This window comes from Rhipicephalus microplus, chromosome X (assembly GCF_043290135.1).
Source record: "Rhipicephalus microplus isolate Deutch F79 chromosome X, USDA_Rmic, whole genome shotgun sequence".
Taxonomy (NCBI): Eukaryota; Metazoa; Arthropoda; class Arachnida; order Ixodida; family Ixodidae; genus Rhipicephalus; species Rhipicephalus microplus.
The window spans coordinates 28047345-28071416 of record NC_134710.1 but is presented as its reverse complement, the minus strand read 5'-3'; the positions used below and the strand labels follow the sequence as shown (position 1 = coordinate 28071416).

Genomic DNA, 24072 nt, shown 5'->3' with positions numbered 1-24072 from the left:
ACTTTTTTTTTCTTTCGCCGCAGTTTGAAATGGTAAACTCAAGCTGGTCAAAAGCAATCTGGAATTCACCACCTTGAAGAGCCTCTTAATTAAAAGCCGATTAAAAGTTGCGAACTTTGTTGAGTTTGAAGACACGTGGTAATATTCTCGTTATCATGACTTGAGGAATGCAGTGGAGTGCCTAAACGTATCTTCGGAAATATAATGAGCAGGTTGGGACCTCTTTTTGTCCCGTGGACCTTCTGCGTCTGCGTGTTTCATTTTTCTTAGATGTGCAAGAAATGGCTAAGGCTTCTGAGAGAAAATTTTAACCAATCAAAATGCCAGAAAATCATTTACCAGCTGAGATCAGCGCACGAACGAAAAAAAAAGCTTTGTGACGTTCTTTATTCACTTATCTTCATTTCTCGTAATGCCCGTAGTCATGTGGTATAGTTTCAACTTCCTGTGAATTCTACTGCTTCTGACTGTCTTAAGGTCATGTTAAGCTGTCAATGACAGCTTTTTGCTTTGGGAAAGTTCAGAAATAGACGAATTTTTTAAAGTTTAGTAATAGAACGGGCACAGACAAGTGCAAATTAATAAGATATTATAAATGAAGGCCAATCTGAGACAGCTATTACGAACGAACGTTTTGGGCCCCCTCATCAGCAAAACAGTCAGCGAGATAAGAGTTCGTAATACAGGAAGTGGCGGTAAATCGACAGCAAAAACGCCGTTAGTACAGGTCTGTCAAACCAAGAAAAAAATTAGAGTGAGCAGATGAGTGAACTTGGTGCCAGAGCAGATACTAGTTCGAGAGTATTAATTGGAAAGCGTTTTTATTACAAAAAGGGGGGCTTCTTTAGCCAGTCTGAAATTAAAGCCTTGAGGTATGCAGATTGAGACGAGCCACCGTGCTAGAAGCCAGGCCACTACTTTTATCTGCGAAGGCTTCGCTGGCGTTTAATTGAAAGCAGCGGCTATTTCGCGGAGATTACGAGAGTCACTCGCGAGGCAGCCGTGTAGCTCACAAATTGCTTCGTATTGTTTTGTACAAGGGGCAAAAAGTAAATTCGTGGGTCCACATCCAAGAAAAAAAACACTCTCATCTTCTTTGCGCACATTTACTGAGGCACTATCGATCAGAAGTTTTCACAGAATGAAGGAAAAAAGAACGACTGCTAGAGCGAAGGCCTCTAAACACCAAGATGTTCTTCGCAAAAAAAAAACACTTTATAAAAGCATTGTGAGTAAATAATATCGATAAAAAATAAGGTTCAATTATATCACTGAGTGGCCATCGGGCAATGGCTAGTAATCCTCACAGTAAAAAAAAAGTTTCCATGTTCTTTTCAGAAATTTTACTTTGTACTAGTCTTGTCACTCCCTCCAAATATAAGTAAAGTATCTCATCTTGAGTTAAGCCCCTTATACTGAGGTGTAGCACTGCAAACAACATGCCCCAGGTTTCTCAAAAAAAAAAGAAAAAGCACGAAAGAAGTCTCTCTCCCGTAACGAATGGAAGAGCTCCCTGTTGCGAAAGGTGCTTCACCTAACAAAGACTGGATTCGCTGAGGTGTTCCTGCGCATAATCACCACTATAAGCCGACGTTCGTTCTCCCGGAATTTAGGGTGTCCAGCTATATATACTGTCTCTCAAGGACCGCCTTTAGATGCAGGTAATCGAGAATTCACTAACCATTATTGCCGGACACCTGCACAATGAGAAACGAGAATGAGGAGCAAGTTTAGTAAGAACAGCAATCACTGTTACCTTTTTCACTATTAAAATGTACGAGACAGAGTTAGAAGCGACACTCTGGTGAAAGGAGAGTACCTCATTTGCGTTAACTATCCACCATAGTAGAGCGGCGGTTAGGAATCTCGGCTGCTGACCCGAAAGTCGCGGGTTCGGTCCCAGCCACAGCGCTCACATTTCTATAGAGGCAAAATGCTAGATGTTTATGTATTGTGTGATCTAAGTGCACGTTGGAAAACACCAGATAGTGTACACTTTAGGAGCCGTCCTTTACGGCGTCCCCCATTATCATAACATGCTTTAGGAACGTAAAACTCCGCATAATATTACATGTGACGCAGCTCTTTGACTAGCCTGTTCAACGCTGTCCTTCCGTCCACACCGCGCTACCCTAGACGCAGGTGTTTGGGCGGTGCCAAGTAGGCCACGCCCTCGCAGTGCGCGCACGTTGACGTCACTCTCTCCCTAGTCTGTCGCCGCACGCTGCGTGTCATCTCTTTCGCTTCAGCCTGAGGAGGCGAATCTGCACTCGCTCGCGCATCCTGCAAACGTCACGAAATCGGGTACTGCAGTAGCGCGCCCTCTGTCGTGAAATTCCACTAGCGGAGAAGGAAAAACGCGCGCTGCCCTCACCATGCTCTCGTTCAAGGCCACTCAATGCCGAATCACCGCTCGCGCCCAAGTGGATGTGATCAGATGTGTACTCGCCGGCTCCAAATCTTAATTCGACAAAGTTCAAGAACCATTTCCACAGAAATACCGGCATCGGTGTCTTTGGCTCCGCCGCGGTGCTCTAGTGGCTGATGTACTCGGCTCCTGACTCGCAGGTCACCGGATCGAATACAGACTGCGGCGGCTGCATTTTCGATAGAGGCGAAAATCCTGTAGGCCCGAGTGCTAAAATTTAAGTACACGTTAAAAAACCCAAGGTGACCGAAATTTCCGGAGCCTTCCACTATGGTGTCTCTCATAATCATATGCTGGTTTCGGGACGTAAAACCCCACATACAAATAATCAATGAATCAATTGGCATCTTTGTGTTAGAAAAATTTACGCTGTTCGTGAATGCAAAATCAAGATGCAAATAACATGAACAAGCATGTTTACTTCGAGCCACCTAAGTATCTGCCCTTGCATGCTTTTCGCACTTCGCGCCAGGTCCAGTTCATTTTTCTTCCTGAGTGCGCGTATGTGTGTGGGTGCGTATTAATGTGTGCGTGCATGCGTGTGTGAACAGCTTACAAGTAGTTGAGAAAGCACCGAAAAATTCAAGGCCTGGAGTCAGGTAAAAAAACTGGCCGTTTCGCTTTATCCAGAACTTTGTCGCCACCAAGCTAGCCCCAATACGACCCCCTATATGTCCCTGTCTACTATTGGTATTTCCTTGCTATGGTGCTAGCCGACGCCTCAAACCTCACTGGGTCACTAGGAACTTTAAGGGCAATCACATTGTCTTTCAGGATATGCCTACCCGCTGTTACAGTTCGGCCCAGCACTCTTCCGCCGCATCCCGAAAAACCACTGGTAAAAATGTTCAAAGCCCTCGCCTTCGTCGTGGTGTAAAAAGCGTGTGCAAACACCGAGGAACCGCCGAAGTCTGCACGGATGGCAAGGGAGAGTTTTAGGTGGATTCTATTATCAGGTCGCGCTCCGCTGCTTCCTCCTCTCCCTCGCTCGCTCGTAAACCCACCCAACTAAAGCTCTCTAATTATCGCGAAGGGGAACGTGGCCGCTTGCTGAGAACGCCTTTACATGCTCGCACACATGTGAGCCAGGAGCCAGGGGCACGTGCATGTGCAGGTGCCGACGTCGTCTGCTCAGGCACCAATCAGCAGCTTGTTTCAAGTGCTGCACCGCCTCTAATTTTGACATTATCAATTAGCAACTGCAACCAAAATATCTGTCACGTCTACCGATTGATGTTACAGACAGAAATCTGGAAAAAGTATACAATGTACAAGGAGCTATTGCAATTTTTATGCATAACCTCCATAGAAGCGCACGTCAAAGATGGATGGATGGATGGATGGATAGATATGGCTGTACCCTTTAGATCGGGTGGTGGCTAGTGCCACCAAGCCGTAATACTTAATGAACCAAAAACTAGATTTATTTTTTTCCTTTAAATAGTGAGGTTGAGGATTCGTACTTTGCACTGAAGGATTTAATTTTCACCCATGCCTTGACTTTAGCCACCAATCAGATAATGTCCTTCTAGTTAATCCTACCCGCTTAAAGTCTATTTTGCCCTCCCTGTCCCTAAACCCCACTGCTTTGAAGAACTCTGCGCCATCATCCTGAACTATAGGGTGAATCCTTTTACAGAACATTATCAAGTGTTCGGCAGTTTCTTCTTCCTCTCCACACGCACTGCATATCGTGTCTACCCCTTTGTATTTGGCCCGATATGTCTTGGTTCGCAATACTCCCGTCCTGGCCTCAAACAGTAGAGAACTACCCCAAGTATTGTCATAGATCCTTTCCTTGGCGATTTCCTGCTTAAAAGTTCGATAGATCTCCAGTGCGGACTCCAGTGCGAACCTTCCTAGACCAACGCTCCTTCGCCATTTCTCTCAATCGCCTCTCAAATTTTATCTTGCTGCTAGCTTCCCTGCCCTCAAATGATGTCCATCCTATATCACCTTGTACTCCCTGATTTGGTGTATTCCCGTGAGCTCCTAAGGCAAGCCTACCTATTTCACATTGCTTAATTTCTAATCTTGCTTAAACTTCTGATCTCATGCACAAGACAGCATTGCCGAACGTCAGACCAGGAACCATTACTCCTTTCCATATTCCTCTCACAACATCACACCTATTGTAATTCCACAGTGACCTCTTTTTCATTACCGCTGCATTCCTCTTACCTTTAGTCGTCACGTATGTTTCCTGTTCCCTCAGGAACTTGTCCCCATTGCTTATCCATACGCCCAGATATTTGTATTCATCTGTTATCTCTAGCGTGACCTCCTGTATTTTAAGCTCACTACCTTCATTGTCATTAAAAATCATGACTGCTGATTTTTCCTTATGAATCTGAAATCTAACAGATCTCCTTCATTACCTCAGATGTCCACCAATCTCTGCAACACGCCGAAAGCGTCATCTGGTGAGCTTTGGCGTAAACCGCATTCCTCCGTGACGCTATCACGTCCCCCTCGCCCGCTGGAACGGCCGGGGAGTTTCTCCTCCTCAAATATTCTTGCTCCGTGCTTCAGCCTCTCCACCGCTTGCAGTGTTGGAGGAGTCGCTGTTTACGATCGGAGTCCGCGTTCGCTGCGCGCGTTCAACAGTAGACCCGGAAAAGCGATCCGGAACCTCTCGAGGACGCTCCTGCTCCGAGTGCGTTGCCGTGCGTGTCGGCGACGTCGCGATCCTTGCGTTGTATTCCGCTCCCAACCCGCCGAAGGAACAGGTTCATCGCTGTCTGGAGGAGACGCTGACTGATTGCGGCGAGGCGTGTCGACGTGCGCCTCTTATAGTGGCGGGAGACTTCAACATGGACGTCAACGGAGGAACAGGAGAATGTCTCGTCGTTTACATGCGCCACGTGCACTCGCTGAAGTGCGTGTCGGTGGAACGGAAACTACCCATCACGATAAGGAGGACGTGCGTCGATCTGCTCTTTGCCAACTTCGACGTCGAATGTCTGCAGGAACCTCTCAGCTTGAACTTCAGCAATCACAAGGCCGTGGTAGTCAAGGCGAAACGCGTGCCAGCTCCGGACCAGCACCCGTATCTACGCTGAAGAAACCACAAGATCTACGCTAGCTATCGCTTCCATCTAATCTTCCAGCGCTCACCGCAGCACCCACGTTAGCACTGTTGAACCCGCGACGCCACCCGTGCGCAACGCTGCTGCTTCGCATCTCATCAGCGTTCCCTTCGGGAAGATAGCGTTAATTTTTTAATTATCGTGGGCCTTTGGTGGGTTCAGTAACGCAGTGATGACCGCTGGGGCGAAGTAAGGGCCTCACGCCAGTCTGCATCAGCCGTACCACCTCAAACATGAAAAGGGAGTGAAGTGACCGTCTTGATAATACTGCCGGCCATGTAATCCACTGTTTAGTCCGGACGGCACGCTTCAGATCTACAGGGCCGTAAGTGCTTTCAAGACAACTAAACACTGCAAACGGCATTCTTAAAAACGTGAGAATGATTGAATAAAACGTGCTAAATCAGAGCTTGGAATGGTGAATTTGATCACTGCGCTAACATCCTCCAGCTGGACTCGGCTTTCAGGCATTTCTCTCTTGCTACAAGTTGCTTTCCTAAAAAAAAAAAAAGACTTACTCAGCCTTTAAAATAACGGATTTTGGCGCGCTGCAAGAAATGTAAGCAGTTGTAGAGAGAATACAAATTATCGCATGTCTGTGTCACTATACGTGCGCCCACAGAACAATCGAGATGAAAAACCTTGGGCACACGGAGTTTCACTAGAATCAACGTTTATTTTTTTTCCCTTTTTTTAACCGACCGCTTGTCGACATGTCTGCTAGGACATATAGTGCAAGGGCTTATTAGGACGAAAGTCTTCGAGGGCTCATAAAACACGGAAGTTGACAATCAGTGGAGTCCACACAAATGATGCGCCCAGTGAAGACATGATATCATGATGACTCACTTATTGCCAAAGTTTGCAACGTCGCCATCACCGCCATTACCGATTTAGCCAATGCGATGATGCAACATGCAACCTCGTTATCCGAAGGTTGCAGGTTGCGGTTGCAGGTTGCGGTTGCAGGTTGCGGTTGCAAGCTCGGTCCCTGCCTACGGCAGGTTGTCTTTTCGTCCACTGTACCGCGATTCAATACACTTAAAGCAGTAGAATTACAGCGTCCCCTATACCTTCCTTCGCTTCATTGCCTGTGTGTGAGTGAGTGATTTTAAATAAAAAGAAGGGGAAAGTGAGCCCCGTAACTGCCTCTCAGGGGGAGGACACCTCAACAGTAGCTCACGAGGGATGGGGGTAAAGGAGGGATTAAAAGGATAGGATTAAAAGGTAAAGATATACAGAGATGAAGGAGAGAGTTAGGCGCAGGGGCAGCGAACGACAGAAAACGACGGAAGTAAAGAGGAGATAGGAAAGATGGACATGGTCGCAGGAGTCCGAGAATGGGGACCACTCGGCGAAAGCTCTTGTCGGCGTCAAGATATGGCGTATAGGGCGAGCCCAATCGGCCAGAGCTGCGCTGACGTCGGAGATCGCGGGGCACAACTGGTCGGCATGAAATCCAGAGAGCGAGTGCGCTTCATTGTCTGTTAATTTTCATTAGAGTATGGAAGGGAGGTGTAGGGAGAACAAACAGTGCTAGTCTACATCCGAGAAAAAGACACTCTAACGGCTATAAGAACAAAAAAGCGGGCCTTCAGAACTTCTCTTTGAAGGCTTTACGATCTGGAGCGTTTTTTGAGGCGTATTTGACGAAGATAAGCGTCACAGGTGGCTCATTTATGCAAACTCAAAGTGGGCGTTTTCAGACAAGCGGGTCAGAGCATTACCATTAATCCAAAAAAAAAAATGCGCCAGCAGCTTTGTCAACAACACGACTGTCTATACGCTCAGAATAATTGCTACCGGTAACTCTGCAGAAAAAGATGAATAAAAAGACAAACTTGCCCCGAGCAATCGCTGTCACAATTTTAGATAAATTCTGAAGCTTGGAAGGATCAATCCCATTAAAAAGAGCTTTTAGTCACGCCTGGTAAGTGAGGCTTGTCACTTTGCCCCTCAAAACTCGCTACTGACAGGTGCGGGTGATGAGTCAGTGCCCTTGTCTTCCATGTCGTAGCTGAACTGCCGCTTACTAATGGGATAGCGGAGTTTCTGGAGGCTGTCAAAATTACGTGCGCTAAGTATACCACTTTTCCTTTCAAACGTCAGCCGAAAGTCGTGTTCGGACGCGCTTTAGTGCTTTTTACGCATTCCCAGATTTTACAACTCTACTGTGCCCCAGAAACATTGCCCAAAGTGGCGGTAGCAACATATGCACCGATTATACTTTAGGTTAGATAACTAAAGTTGGCATTTCAATACTAGTGGATCATTTCGGAAGTGCTCGCTCACCCCGTTTTCAGTGCACATGGGCGCCAATAGACTTATTCTGAAAGGCTGGAAGAGAGCAGTGCTTTGCGAGTATACTTACCAACAGCGTACTTCCAGCGCACCACGGGATGCGGTTCGCCCTCGGCTTGGCAGTCGAATGTCACAGAGGAGCCCACGACAGTCGACATGTCCGATGGCCGTATCGTCCAACGTGGAAGCGCTGCGAATATTGAACGAGAAATTGCCCTAAACACTACACAGAACAATGAGCGATCGTAGCTGAGTCATAGAAAAAAAAACATAAATTCAAGTTATTTCGCGGCATAGCAAGCAAGGGTCTGAACACCTGCCAGGTGGCGTAGCTGTGCGCGCTTTCAATTTTTAGTCGACGTCTCTAACAGTCACCTAAAGAAGGCCACTGAAACGCGGGTTTGTTATTATTATTATTATTATTATTATTATTATTATTATTATTATTATTATTATTATTATTATTATTATTGTCAGCACGCTTCCGGTAGTTCGCGGTCACTAGTGTGACGTAGCTTTCTTGAAAAAAAAAAGTGGCCAGCGCCGGGTTTTAAAGAAAGAAAACGTGAGCAAGTCAGATGATCATTGTTCTGTGGCAGAACTACTACCCGAATTGTCCACGTTTTTTTTTTTAGAGGGAGTGTTTTTTACTGAAGGTAACAGCGTAGCAGATGACGCTTGCATGGGCGATAGTTTTGTGTGGAAATGCATACATAGCAGTCAGTATCGCAGGTGCATTATGTGCATTCGTTGCTTGAGCTATGCAGTTAAAATTGCGGGAGCGTACATTAGTTCACATTTTTTATTTGTTGATTTCACAGTCCCTGGATCTCCCTTTTTTTTCTCAGCTCCTGCATTAAAAATAACGTAGAATTTGTGGCGATGTGGTTTACGATATTGGTCTAAATTATAAGTGTACATAGGGATGACTGGACGCTGTATAAATAACGAAAAAAGGGACACGTATACTGGCAAATCATGAGCACGCAAAATCTCGGTGGTGCACTACAAACAAACAGTGCAAATACTCCTCTCTCATAAGTAGAAAAATGTAGCGAGAAAAGTGAAAAAAAAAAACAAGAAGTGGAGAGATCCGACACCCATCGCAAACGAAAAGAGGGGACAAATGCATAAGTGTTCACTCTATTTCGCTCCCAGAAGGCGATTGAGGGCTAAGAAGGTGCCCCGAAAAAAGTATGTTGTATTGACCTTTAGCGTACCCACGCGTCCCGATTTCGCCACCACCCACACTTATCACCGAGTGCAGTCTTGTTGAGTAAGCTAAGCTAGTGCTCCCCCCCCCCCCCCCCATGTGCCCTCCAGCAGAAAGCGGAGTTGCACATAGGCCCGTCATTAAATTCAACGGCTGTGCAGTGAAGCCACTTGTTGCGCACACAGGAGACAAATACAGTGCTATGTTTCGTGGACCTTTTAACCTTTTAGTCGTGGCGACATGCCGCGCACTACAAGCACGCATTGAGGAAGATGAAACTTTTGCTGCGAAGCACTATATCGCTATTCATCCTAGTGGATCGCGTGCGTGAATACAACGATGCGTACAAGAATCGTAGGTCATTCGGCCGATCCCGGGAGCAGTAAAGGGCATGACTTACACTCGCAATAAATGTGAAATAATTGAAACCTTCAAGTGCATCAAAGGTGCCCTAAGTGAAGAGAGTGCATTAGGCATTTAGTGAAGCTGCATATGTCTAGGCTCCAACCAGAAGTGTGTTTGTTTATCGAGGCACATCCACGAAGAGTTTCACAGCGGTCAGCAGATCCGAGCCCCACATCTTTGTGAGGCATGCTACGGTCAAAAAGCTCAAACATTCGCTTGTTAGCGTGTCAGCAGCTTTGAAAGAAAAAATGGTGTGAATATATTCAGAATGCACCCAAAAGTTTCTGACTTTGCGACAAGGCAAGAAATACTTCTACTGAAGGGCGTTTGAAAGAAACTTCGTGAACGTATAGTCGGACAATCAGGTGAGTGCATTATGGCCTTCGACGCCAGCTGAAGCCGTCGCCAAAGATCATTGCACGTGCAGCTATGGGGGCAACCACTAAAAAAATGTCAATAGCCATCATTCGCACCAGCTTGAGAGTTCGGAAAAATAATGACAATGGAACTAACAGAAACACGTCGGCGCTACGCCGTCACGTCCGTAAAAGTGGCTTTACCGCGACACAATTGAACATTTCACGTCCTTTTGCACCACGCTACGACACTCGCAGAATAGCGGCAAGAGCAGCGCAAAGAAAAGTCACGCTCACCTCTGACACATTCAGTACTGTGTATGACGCGCGGAGATAACATTTACGCAAACATGAGACTCGGCATATACGCGTCGCTTCAGCGGCAAGACCATTTCATCATCTGGCGCACCGTGTTATCTTTGTTGAAGGGCACCCAATGTCGCGTTGCACATGATAGCAACATAACCACTCCATAGACAAACTGCGCATGTGCAGGGCCACGCGCTGGCATTGGTAGGCGTCGCTAATAAGATCGCGTGTCACGAGCACCCATGTTCACGCTAAGCGTGCTCAAGACTACATAAACGCGTCCACTGGGAACGTAAAAAGAGTTCGTAGTTTGCGCTTAACCCTTTATTGCTGTGGTCTCGCAGCCGTCTAGCGCGAGTTTTCTGCGCAACACAATAATGAATGGTATTTAAATAAACTAGAGGTGTTCAAGAATGCTACCTCAGAAAACAACGGCATTTTTGTGTTAAGAAAAGGTGGGTCTTTGCCGTTGAAGACCCATTGATTCGGGTATTTTAAATAGGAAGTAAAAAACATTCTAAAAAGACTCCTTTTATCGCATATGAAATTTAAGGTGGAAATGGAAGGACAATGCGGGGAAAAAAAACGGCTCTTTTTGGCTCAGGGTTCAAAGTCCAAGCCACAAAGAAATGCCAGTATTGCGGCCACGGAAAGGGTATTTAGACTCAACAAAGAATAAATACAAAAAAAGAAAAACAAGGGTATGACAGCTTTTGAAATTGAGAAAGCGAAATGGAACGTTGAGCAGCAGATTGCTCAAGCTGCGTGTGTTATCTTGTTTCGCAAAGCCACTTACACGCACACAGGCCAAAATAAACGAAGGTCCGGACACTTTTGCGCGGCACTCGTAGCGGAGATTCGAACACGCACAGCGTTTGCGAAAGGTGCTCGAACGGGGCCTGCCTGCTTGCTCTATCGGCGTCGATGACTGACGGGGATGACAAAGAAGCATCGCTCGGGAGCCGACTGGCGACGCGACAAAAGCGAAGGGGACTGCGCCTCGTGGAGCGAAAACTTTGCAAAGGAACGGGACGAGAGAAATAAATGACAACACAAGGCGGGGTGGGGTTCGGAAAACAGAGCTGCTGCTGCTGCGATGAATGTTTGATGTCGTCGCGTGCGGTCCCTTTGCGTGCGCCTTCCTGTACGCCATTTCCATCTTCTGCATTTTCTTCTTCTCTTTTTTTTTTGCACTGTTCCTTACTCGCACGTGCGTGTGCCCTCATTTGGTTCACAGCTACGCAAAAAGCTGTTTTTCTCGCAACCAGACATTGCGTTATAGGCGGCAGCTTTGAGCTTGATAACAAGAAAAAAAAAGATTGCCAAGTGTACTTTTTGGCGAGGAATGCGTACAGACCCAATACAGAATGCATACAGGATTAGGGCGAGGAATGCATACAGACCCAATATTCAAAAAACGCAAAATATAGCTAACATAATCCACGTTTTCTATTTATCGCCATATTTAGTATCGTTTCTACTTAGCATTGCAGTAGTGAGACTAACAATGATTAACAAGTCGCCCAGGAAGTTTCCACCAATAAAAAAAAGCATTTTTGCCCTAATTTATGGTTGAGCGAGTGGCATTTACACCAAATATTCTTGAGGGTAACCTTTATTTATCTTCATTTTAAACTGTGACATGGCGCAGCTCAAATTTGAGGGTTTGGCCCCGGCGGAAACGAACTCGGATGGGAGCAAAACGTAAAATCACTCGTGTACCTAGACTGAAGTCCGAATTATTTTATTGCTATACATATTTGCTGTGTGGCATATTACCTGGTGTGTGTCATATGTACGCCGCACGGCCTGTGTTGCACGGGACTTGAACGTGTGTATTGTGGAACTCGTGATCATGCACCATGCGATCATAGCTGGTCGCCACATTGCAGCAGAGGCCGTCTTGCAGTAGAAGACTGAACGGAACAAGTTGGCAAGTAGCATGGGCATGTCACGTCCAGCGGTAAACGTTACCAATTACACGTTAGAACAAGAGTTCGTGTAAGGAACCCCCCGGCACGAAGCACGACTTTCTCGCCCCTGGTAAGCTGCGGACTGGGGATGGGGTAGACACACGTTCGAATAAGACTGTGTTCTGCCGGATGAAAATTTTCGGGCACCACATGAGACGATGAGTTGAGGTGGGAGAATGGAGGGAAAATCTGGTCTATATACGAGGGTGATGTGCCTGATGGTCGACAGACTTGTTGCGAGGATTCGCAGCATGGCGTTGAATCTATAGCTTACCTTGACGCAAGCACCTCTTATTATTCATAGTGCGTACAGCCTGGTTCATGTACGCTGCCTTGTGATTTTTGAGTTCTTGAAGAGCCGCTGAAGAATATGTGAATGTATTAAAGGTAACATACACGTAGCATCTTTCACAGCGTCAATGTAGGCATTTCTAGCTTGTCGAAGTTAACTCAGGGTTGCCTGGCCGTCATTTTCGGCTAATAAAGTAGTATGGAAGCCGATCGCTGATGCGTGGGTGCTCTGTTTTTTTTTATGGTCTTCAATGGTCATCTCTACGTAGGCACAAACAGGGTATATAATTCTCGACGGAAGACCACATTATTCTGCAATCGTTTTGATGTTTCTCGCAAATATATACGTGCACATATTTCTGCAGAGTGTAAGCACACATACGTATACTATATACAGACACGTATGTATTAACCGACTGGCGTGGAAATGACCTCTCCAAGAAATGAAAAAAAAGACATGTACTGTGGCAATGGTATCAACGAAAGAGCAGCGTTCTACCTTCAGGTGTGCGGAGGAGTGGAAAACGTAAGAAAATAACACTAGCCACAAGGGCCTGCTCCCCTCACCTCTGACGAACATGTGAGCGGTGTGGTTTGTGGAGGCAGCAGCGTTCGCGGCCGTGCAGGTATAGTCGCCCGAATGGTGGCGCGCCACCTTGTCGATGATGAGGTTGGAGACGAAGTCGCTGATGGGCACCACCTGCACGTCGGGCCCCAGGTCGGGCCGACCGTCCTTGAGCCAGCCCATGGTGACTGGCGGGTCACCGTCGAGCAGAGTACACGTGGCTGAGCTGCGCATGCCCTCTTGCAGCCGTTCAGGAAAAGAGAACGGGCTGATCACAGGAGCAGCTGCAGAGCGCAACACCACACTGTGAGTGCTATAGTACTTGAACTAGGAGGAAAAGTGCGCAAAACATGGCAGTCACAAGAACCTTAAAAGCTGTCGACGAGTAACCGAAGCTTGTGGGACGAGTAGCTGAAGCATTGCGTTATGCGTCAATGATGGGCCCGCCAACAGAGAATTTCCTTGCGTCCCCCTTAATTTATCTCAACTTTTATTGGTTCTGATCATTGTCGCCGCGCAAATCTCTTGAACGAAGACTTGCAATTTCTATAAACTTGCTGTGCTTGCTGGCCGACCTCTATTCGCAATTTTCTATGTACCGAACGCGTAGATCAAGCCTGTGCGCTCAGAGTTTAGCTCCATTTGCATAGTCTACTGTAAAGAGTAAAAATATTTCTCCGCCTAGTGTACTATGCCAGTGCCAATGAATAGGAAACAAAAAGAAAATCTGATCCAACTTCATTGCACCCTTGTATTGTACTAGTCACCACCATTGCAGTTATCGCTTCTTGTAGTCCAAACACCGCCGGGTCCCTCTTACGCTCTTATTGATTAGGTAGACAATCGCTTACTTTTACGCGAAAAGAAAAAGGCAGATTGCTACGAGTTAAACTACTACAATTACGTCAGAATCAAAATTTGTACGTTGTCATGCTCGACTTTAACGAGAGTACATATATATAAAAAAGAAACACGACGAAATTGTTTAGCCGTCCCTCAAATTTTAGGGTAATCAAGAACGTAAATATTCTTGAGTGTTGTTTGTGGGATGCCAGTTGTCAGAAGGAGACATCTATGTCATCATAAAGTTTGCCAGTAGGAGTGTGCATCAATGAGCGGGGTCATCCCTACGCGCACTCAATGCATCAGCGCAATCGCACTATCGTAAAAACCAGCATGATAGCCAGTATATGTAGACGCTTTCGAAAACACGAGCCAATGAACTCTCCAGGTTTAATGTGTTTGGTTCACCTAACTTTCCGAAGTAGTTTAAGTTTTACTTCTCTGGAACAAAAGTCTGGCCGCACGCCGCAGAATAACATGCGCTCTCCATAAATGTAAAGTCATTGCTATGCTTTTTGTGCTTTACGATCGCCCGCCGACAAGCTCGGCTGTTGACAGAATTGAAGTAGTTTCTCGTGTTCTGCCCTGCATCAATATTACTCTTCAGTCCGCAGCAGCGTCCGCGGGATGCTACAAAGAGGCTGGGTTGATTGAATATTCGCGTTTTCGGCAAATTCAAATATTCGACAGACATGCGTTTGTTGAGGGCATACTGTATTGGAATGTCTGACTCGTCACTGGTAGAAAAGAAAAAATAAGTGAAAACCTTTAAATACATGCATCGCTGTATTTCATAGGTATTCGCCAAACTATGCGTCACGGCAGACCTCTATAACATGAGTTGGCTTAAAGTCAGGTCCATAAAATATGACACTCTGTTGTCTCGGTATAAATACGAAATCAAGATGCGTTAGGTGGGTTGCTATTTTTTGTTCTGCATATAAGTGTCTGATGCGGACTTTCACCTAAAAAGTTAAAGAGACTGAAACGCCGGTTTCTTGCAAAAAAATTGACAATGCAGTCCGCAGGAAGTCAAAGGAAATTTTTTATGAAATCTCGAAAGAAAATTTCGCGGTATTAAGCTATTTGGAAAGTAACTTCAAGAGTTGTTACAAAGTAAGAGTTTGACGTCTGCATATTGAGATAGAAGGGAACAATCTTCTGAAGTGTCTCAGTGTTGAAATACTGGAACGTGCTCAGAAAAACTAACCCTGCAGCCTTTGGCGCATGATTTTCATGAGACCCTTCTTTTCTATCGGTGTCTATGGCCTTACATTTGCCCTTTCACTTACACATTCCTTTACTCCTATGGGGCGCAAACAGCATGTTGAGTTTTCGCAGGCAATTGCGAAAAGCAGTCCTCAATGCAATTTTCTTGAAGTTGCCGAAGACGTCGTAGTTTTCTCTATAGTGTTCCCTACATCTAGATGCCAACGTCGAAGTTTTGCCTCACACTGCTACAACCTAACCACACAACTACGGCATAAACACAATTTTATAATTTTATTTTGGTTCCTTCGAGTTACCACGAAGCAGCGACGTCTCAGACGAAACAAAAAAAAACAAGAAGAACCTAGGGATACACTTTTTTGAGATGCTGAAACCGACCGACCGACTGGACCGACCGGACCGACCGGACCGACCGACCGGACCGACCGGACCGACCATCCATCCATCCATCCATCCATCCATCCATCCATCCATCCATCCATCCATCCATCCATCCATCCATCCATCCATCCATCCATCCATCCATCCATCCATCCATCCATCCATCGATTGATTTGTGGGGTTTAACGTCCCAAAACCGCCATATGATTATGAGAGACGCCGTAGTGGAGGGCTCCGGAAATTTCGACCACCTGGGGTTCTTTAACCTGCACCCAAATCTGAGTACACGGGCCTACAACATTCTCGCCTCCATCGGAAATGCAGCCGCCGCAGTCCGGATTCGAACCCCATCCATCCATCCATCCATCCATCCATCCATCCATCCATCCATCCATCCATCCATCCATCCATCCATCCATCCATCCATCCATCCATCCATCCATCGATCCATCCATCCATCCATTCATTCCATTCCATTCCATTCCATTCCATCCATCCATCCATCCATCCATCCAGCATTGCTGGAATCACCGGAGAGGCTACCTTGAGCAGCGACCGCAGAAGTGTACACACTGGCAACACTGGTGTACACGCCGGCCACCACCATTGGACAAGCCACGAGAAAAAGGAGCAAACTCCTAAAAGACTGTTTGTTTTAATGTCGAGGGGGCTGCTTCTCTGTCATGGTCCATGGTAGTGTGACATCAACGGATGACAGCAATTAGCGACTTACTAGCGGCCAATCTGCCATCTGTTCGCAGTGCACTTGATAAGTGAAGATGGTGATAAGTGAATTATCATCTAGACATCCCGACAGTAAATTTTGCGATTTAGGCTGCGTGCAGTACACATACATTGAAAACTCAATGAAAGTGTGTTGACTAATAGGGATAATCTCCATTGTGGTGGGGCTGGCTTTCGGATGCTCAGTGTTGCAAACTTTGAAATAAAAGGAAATATTTTATCATATGTTGGCTGACTCCTGTGTGGGGAGCTTTAACACCGCATACGAAGGAGGCAAGAGATGTATTTTTTGTGATGTCTCAAAGTCATCTCAGTGCACTTTCAAAATGAAACTATTGCTTGAACCAAGTGATGCAAGATAAGGGGTACGTTTATAGATATCTTTATGTTACAAGAGTGTGTTGCAATTACGAAGTTTATTTTGTGTATTTTTAAAGATCAACTTTGTGAGCGATAGTTTTACCAACTTTAATAACCTCATCTAGAGTTAGAGGTTCATGTTTCCAAAAAAACATCTAGATATCCTTATGTCACCGAGAAAAACGAACAGACAAGATTAATTCTGACAAGTGGAGTTTCGAACAATATTAAGCATGGCTACTCTTAACATCCTAGATAGAAAAGTTTCGTTTCCTTGGCGTCAGTCAGGCCACTCAGGTACCTCATGAAGAACAAATAGCTTTTGCGCAGATGAGTGTTGTTCATAAAACCATGTGTACTTTCTCGCGTCACTGCCTGATCCAGTAGCTTTTTTATAGCAAGGTTGTGAACATAACGATCTAAAATGGTCATCTTGTACACAATTTTTTTGTGTGTGTTCTGTCGCTCTGTTTTTAAACCTGCCCAACATAAGCCAACTAGCCCAGTTTTCTCTTCTACAGCAGGTACAAAAAAGTACCTGTTGTAGAAGTGAAAACTGGGCTAGTTGGCATACTTTGTGCAACTTCCCGTGCTTTATTTCTCCCCTGCTGTATTTTCAATTCAAATTTAGTATGCTAATGGTCTATTAACAGTGCAGCTGTTTAAGGCAGCCAAAATCTGTCCAACGCGAACGAAAAACTTCTTATCGTGATGACGTCACCACGTGTTGCCTCACAACCAGGTGCACAGCCGCCAGCCTGCTTGGCTGTGCACTGCCCTACCACGAGCCCACTAGCCTGCACACCGCGAGCAACAGCTTCGTCGCGCCAGACGTAACGTCACGGGCAACCGAGCATGCTCTCTCTCGTCCTGTAAAAAGCTGGTGCAAGGCAGTGGTGCGCGATGCCAGACGCATACATGATGAGATCAAAGAAGGTTCACACTTGCTGGTGAAGAGATCACTTGCTGGGTATCACGGCACGGCGCTAAGTGAGATTTCTGAATTCGAGTCGTTTAAAGTATGCAGTTAATGGTGCGTAGTACGACCGAAACGGCGAGAGGTAACTGTGCCGGACTCACTTGGAATTCTGCATCACTTAGCATCCCTCTTGTAACTTGTCACTTCGCGTATGCGTGCGCACGGGAGCGGGGCGGGGGGGTGCGTTTCCACAAGTCGCATAAGAGAGCAGCGGAAGTGCACAAAAGGTGCCCCGCACCCATACATAAATTAATAGGGTGGTGGGAGGGGTGCTGAAAATAACGATGAACCTTCACCCCCTCCTGAAGTGGCACCCTGCGCACGCCTGCGTCACTTCGTATAACTTCGTATGGCCGGGACCAGCTAGAAAGTGTTCAGAAGCAGAATCGCGAGTTAGGGGAGTTGGTGGATGTTACTCGTCGAATACTTTACAGCGCAACGGGTTAGATGCGGACAGAGAAGGGACACAGCGCTGAACTCTAAACTGAAACTTATTTAGAAAAAGAAAGGATATATATGTCCTTTATTTTTCCAAATAAATTTCAGTTGAGAGTTCAGCGCTGTGTCCCTTCTCTGTCCGTATCTAACCCGCTGCGCTGTAAAATATTCGACGATGAAAGTGATCAGCTCCGCTGTGCCTTTAGCCTTATGCCACAAGTGCATACTAAGTCCAGAATTTTTGACATATGCTCCGGGAACACCTAGCGCTTCAATTTAGACGGCTGTCTGATGCCTCAGAGACCCCTGTGGTATATGTAGCTTAGAACTCGCTGAAAAAAAATTGAGAACAGTCAAGCACGGTGACAAAAATGACATGGCATGTTTCAATGGACGCAAGAAAATGGCCGTTATTCCATATATTCACCAGACGTCCCATAACCTGAAAAAGTTAGGAACACATGTAGGTGTAGATGTCGTATTTTCAGCTCCAGTAAGACTTTCAGCTCTTTGTAGGAATATGAACCGGTGAAATAGTAAGGTAGTAAAAAGTCACAGCTTTGCCGCAAAGGCGAATCAATAAATGCGATAGCAGGAACTCGGAATGTCAAGTGAAGAATTCCAAATCGATAGAAACGTGCCCCACTGTCGCTCACGCACAAATGACACACGAAACGTACTCACAGGTACAGATGAACACGAATGTGTCTGAGTTGTTACTTCGCTGTGTCTGAAAAGCGCTCCCTTTTCTCAAACGGAGACGGTGCAGCGAGTGCAGGGACCTTTATGCACCCGGTAACTACAACAGAATCGTTCCGGTGACGACGACGAAGTTATTCTTCCACAGAACGCTTGTGCCCATGTCTCAGCATTTTCAATTTGTTTTCCTGAAAATCCTGGGAGCTGCCGCTACCTCATCTGCGGTGATGCTTGAGGACACACCTGAGAATGTTCCAGGCGTGCAACCGTCGCGCCGGGCTTCGTCGTCCAGGAAGCGTGGCAACGCGTCGAGCGACACGGACAGCGAGGCAACCGATTTGTACTCGGACGGCTTTGAGTCATCGGATGATGACTTTACGGTCGTCGTGAATGGATCTACAAAACGAAGACTGCTGCGGACGGCATCGTCCGCAAGTGTTTCCACCGTTAAGACTGCACCATAGTTGTGGCAGCCCACCATGCTGTTCATGCCCGAAGTCCCTGCATCTAACTCTCGACTCCTCAACAGGCAAGTTCTTTCTGTGCTTTTTGAGGAAACCGTGCCGAATGAGATCAAAGACGTGAGGATCAATGCACGGAATAATGTCCTTCCTGTAGACGTTATGCACCGTAACGCGCTGCAAAGCCTACGGCACATAACAGAAATCGGCAACGTGAAAGTTCGGCCAATGGTCGGTACAGGTTTTAATGGCACTGTAGGTGTCATTTATGATGTGGATCTTTCCATCCAAGCTAATGACCTGCCAATACTAATAAAGCCAGTGACAGAAGGCACCCGCATCACGCACATTAGCAGACTCAGCAACTCACGCTGCTTGAGGCTTGTGTTCGAGGGAGACAGCCTTCCCTCGTATGTTAAAGTTGGCCATGTTCGCCACTCAGTGCGTCCATACGTACCGAAGCCACTGCAATGCTACAACTGTTTCAAGATGGGACACGTAAAAGGTGTCTGTGAAAACAAAGTTGTGTGTCCGCGGTGCGCTGAATCTCACCCAAAAGACGCCTGCGGTGCCACCGTGTTACGATGTCCAAACTGTCACGGCGCTCATTAGGCCTCATCCAAAGATTGCCCGTGGGTGCGAAACAAGCACGCGGTACTCAGGCGTATGGTGCGGGACAATTCAACGCACAGGGAAGCTGCCGCTACACTACGCCGACGACGGCGTCGTGGGCGAAGACCATCACGGAAAAACTGCTCTACCGATAGAGAGATGTCATCCTCTATCAAAGAAGCTGACCCAAAAACACCGAGCTCACTGAAGACGGATACTGCCAAACAGAAGAAAGGGACAGCAGTCGCACCTTCCGAACAGTGGCCCTCACTTCCATGAAGTCAACCTACATCGGAGCCGCATCAAATCCCACCGCCCTCGACGACCCCTCAAACTAGCGATGCGATGAATGAAGATCAAGTGATAAGCTTGCTGCAATCGCTGATGAGTACCATGCGTGTCCTACTGAGTAATATGAAGACTTCGGCTGCGCAGACCGCACTGCATGTGCTGGATACCCTGAGTCCGGTGCTTGTAGCTCTAAGGTAAAACCATGGCCAGCGAGGCACCATCGTTTCGAGCGAAAGTGAAGAATGCATCTGTCTTTCAGTGGAACGCCAGAGGTCTGAAGTCGCGCATGTCTGACTTTAGACAGTTTGTATTTGTGAATCGCTTCCCCATTATCGTGATTTGTGAACCCAAACTGTCTGCTTCAATCAAGCTGCCAGGATATGAGTGCTTTATGTCCCACACTCACAGAGACTGCAGCAAAGTTATTGTATTCATGCGCCATAACCTCCCTTACGTTCACCACAGAGTCTCGCCTGATGAAGAGAATCAGTATGTGTGTCTTACTGTGAAGAAGGATAAGCTTGCTTTCACAATTATCGGCGCTTACTTATCTCCATCAAGCCGCCATGACTGCGAGCGCTTACGCGGTATCCTGACATTGACTCCAAGGCCATGGGTGATTACTGGCGACTTTAATGCCCACCATTTTTTTGGGGGAAGCTCCAGGGTCAACTCTAGAGGAAGAAAATTGGTGTCCTTAGCCTCGGAGTACGAACTCTGCGTTTGAAATGATGGAAGCCCTACATATTTACGCGGATCAGCCTATAGCAGCTGCCTGGACCTTACATTGGTTTCTCACTCACTTACCAGGAAAGTGCACTGGTTTTTGGATCTGGAAACGCGGGGCAGCGGCCATATACCAACTCACCTGCGGATAGAAGGTTTCACCAGCTCCAAGTCCTCAAGAGGCCTCAAATGCACCGATTGACCGAAATTTAAAATGTTATTGGAAGACTGCTGTACCGACTGCTATTCATATAACCTAGAGGACTCGATAAAGGATGTCCTGCATAATACCACGCATTCACTTTTGCCTAGTCACAAGCGCACCGATTTTGACATCGAGCTTAAGAATCTTCGCTCAATACGCCGTCGTGCAGAACGAAACTACCGATGGACAAAGTGCATGGATGATTTGAGGATGGCTAGACGCATTCAAAAGAAAATGCAGCGGCACATCGATAAACTGGCTAGGCGACGTTGGACATCCTTCTGCGAGTCATTGGATCCGCGAAAGCCCCTATCACTGATATGGTGAACACTCCGGGGTCTTAGCACAAACTTGGGTCGGCGACACCCATTTACATCTCTGGCACATCACCTTCAATGCAGAGAGATTGACGTCGCAGAATTCTTCTGTAGAAGAATTGCCGGTGATTCCAATTTCTCAGTATCAAAAATGGGAACATTTGACAACCCACCGCCCTCACGTGATCCCCGTATGGAAAGCCAGTTTTCTATGGATGAGCTAGAGGCAGCACTGGCACTGTGCAGACGTTCTTCAGCGCCCGGACCTGACGGCATTACCTATCGTGCCCTTTGTAATCTTGGAGACGAAGCTCGGAAGGCACTCTTACGCCTATACAACGACTCCTGGCAGGCTGGTACGGTTCCCCAGGCATGGAAGTCAAGTTGCCTCATTCCACTTTTAAAGGCTGGTAAATCTCTTTTGGACATTGCCTTATACCGTCCTATCGCACTTGCCAGTTGTGTGGGAAAAACAATGGAACGAATGATTCTAACGCGAATGGAGTGGTATTTAGAGCACTACAAAATCTATCCAGTATCCATGACCGGATTCAGGTGCGGCCATTTGTCAATCGACAACGTTGTTAATCTGGTGACATATTTTCAACACCAGAAAGCCTGTAAGAGACTGTCAGCCGCCGTTTCTAGACGTTAAGGGGGCTTACGACAACGTCACCCATGAAGCCATCCTTAGTGCTTAGGAAACAGTAGGTCTTGGTGGCAAGATATATATGTGGGTGTGCAGCATTACAGCTGAGATCATTTTACGTGATGACAGCGAATGGCCCAACCCCTGATTATTACAGCAGCTGAGGAGTTCTTCAGGGTGGAGTGCTAAGCCCTACACTTTTCAATCTAACTCTCATTGGTCTAGTGAAACAGCTACCTGGCACTGTAGAACTGTCTACGCTGATGACATTTGCCTTTGGACATCAGGTGTGACAAGGCCTCAGCTTGCGCACCCACCAACAGAAGGCTGCTACAACGACGTCACGCTACCTTCGTAAACAAGGCCTTGAGGTGTCCTGCGGAAAATGTGCAGTGGTAGCGTTCACGCGGAAACCAATGTCTGCTTACAGCATATCGATTAATGAAGAATACATATCGTTCAGCAGAAGCCACAAGTTCTTGGAAGTCATAATAGACAGAAACCTGTCATGGACTCCACACGTGAACTATGTGAAGAAGCGGCTGATCGCAACACGCCACATGTTCAAATTTTTTGCAGGAAAGAATTGGGGAGTGCCCATACCATCCATGCTACAACTGTACAGAGTGCTGTTTATCGGATTCTTACGGTACAGCTTACCTGCAATATCTAACACCGGCAAGACCAACCTGCGCGCAATTCAGAGCATTCAAGCCCAAGCACTTAAGATATGCCTTGGTTACCCCGCAGTGCTTCAACGGCTGAAACCATTGCCATCGCTCAAGATCACTCGATATTACCGACACAATGCGCATGCATTTCAGGCATTATGCCAGGACCCCTTCTCACCACCTGGCGAGCCTAGCTGCTGAAAGGCCCCGCACGACATACGGCGCTATTGTCTACAAGCATCGTTCATCGTTTACTGAGACGTACGCACCCGCATCAAAGCCACTGCTTCCTCCTTGGAGCTTGAGCCAGCCGCGAGTTCACTTAATGATTCCAGGAATGAGGAGAAAATTGGACTTACCGACACATGCCCTGAAACAACGGAGTCTATTCCTACTGGAACAAAACTACAGTGACCACGTGCACATTTACACGGATGGCTCTACTACACCGTTTAGTTCTGGTGGAGCAGTGGTTATAACATCACTAGGGATAACTCAGTGTTTTAAGACTTCACATGTCAACGACGGCAGAACTCGAGGCCCTGCGCAATGCCCTGGAACTCATCAATTCGGAAGAAAAACCAGGTATATGGGCTGTGTTTTCTGACTCAAAACCAGCGTTACAGTGCCTGATATAAGTTCTCCGACGCGGATGCCACGACCAGTTGACCTACCGAATCGTGAAACTTCACCACCTTTTAATACAAAAAGGCCACGACATCGTCTTTCAGTGGTTACCTGGGCATTGTGGTATAGGCGGCAATGATTCTGCAGATCATGCTGCTCGCACGTCACATAAAGAAGCAAACAGCGTTCCGATTCCGCTTTCAAGAGCGGATGTGGCGAGGCAGATTCGTCAACTGGCCCGCAGTCTCACACTGACTGAGTGGTACACACCAAGCATACGACGTACAAGACCCTTCGCTACAACTCCGGCCTCCACCCGGCCTAGATCGACGTGCAGCTTCGCTTCTCTATCGCCTTTGACTGGGAGTTGCTTTCACGAAAGCTTATACCACGTTAATCGGAATTACTGACAGTGCGGCGTGCGATGTTTGCGGCACCGACGAAAATATCGAACGCCTGCTGTGCCATTGTCCTCGATTTGCCTCAGATGGACAAGTACTTGCCAGCGCAATGCGGTGACTGGATGATCGGCCTCTTTCTGTGCAGGTGCTATTACAGCAACGTCCACATGCCTCGACAGCCCACAAGGCAGTGAAAGCCCGGCTGTATTTCCTGAGAAAGACAGGCTTGTGTGAACGCTTCTGACATGCGGCAGAGTTCGATACGCTGCAGTGAAATTATTGTCAGTATCCCCCCTCCCCAATTTTGTTTTCTTTCCCTCTCTTCCCTCTATCTCATCTTTCTTGTCCCCTTTCCTAATGCCCCAGTATAGGGTAGCCAACCGAATGTCTTTCTGGTTAACCTCCGTGCCTTTTTCCTTTTGTTGCTTCCTCCTTCAGGTGAAAGCCCAAGGCGTGCGATTCTTCTCACCATGAGATAACCGCGTGCACGCGTGAGCGTCTGCACCCC

At 46.9% G+C, this 24072-nt stretch overlaps 1 pseudogene; it reads right to left on the bottom strand.

The window, feature by feature from the left end:
- LOC142775020 (cell adhesion molecule Dscam1-like) overlaps positions 1-24072 on the bottom strand; it is a 429006-nt pseudogene that overhangs the window by 78436 nt on the left and 326498 nt on the right.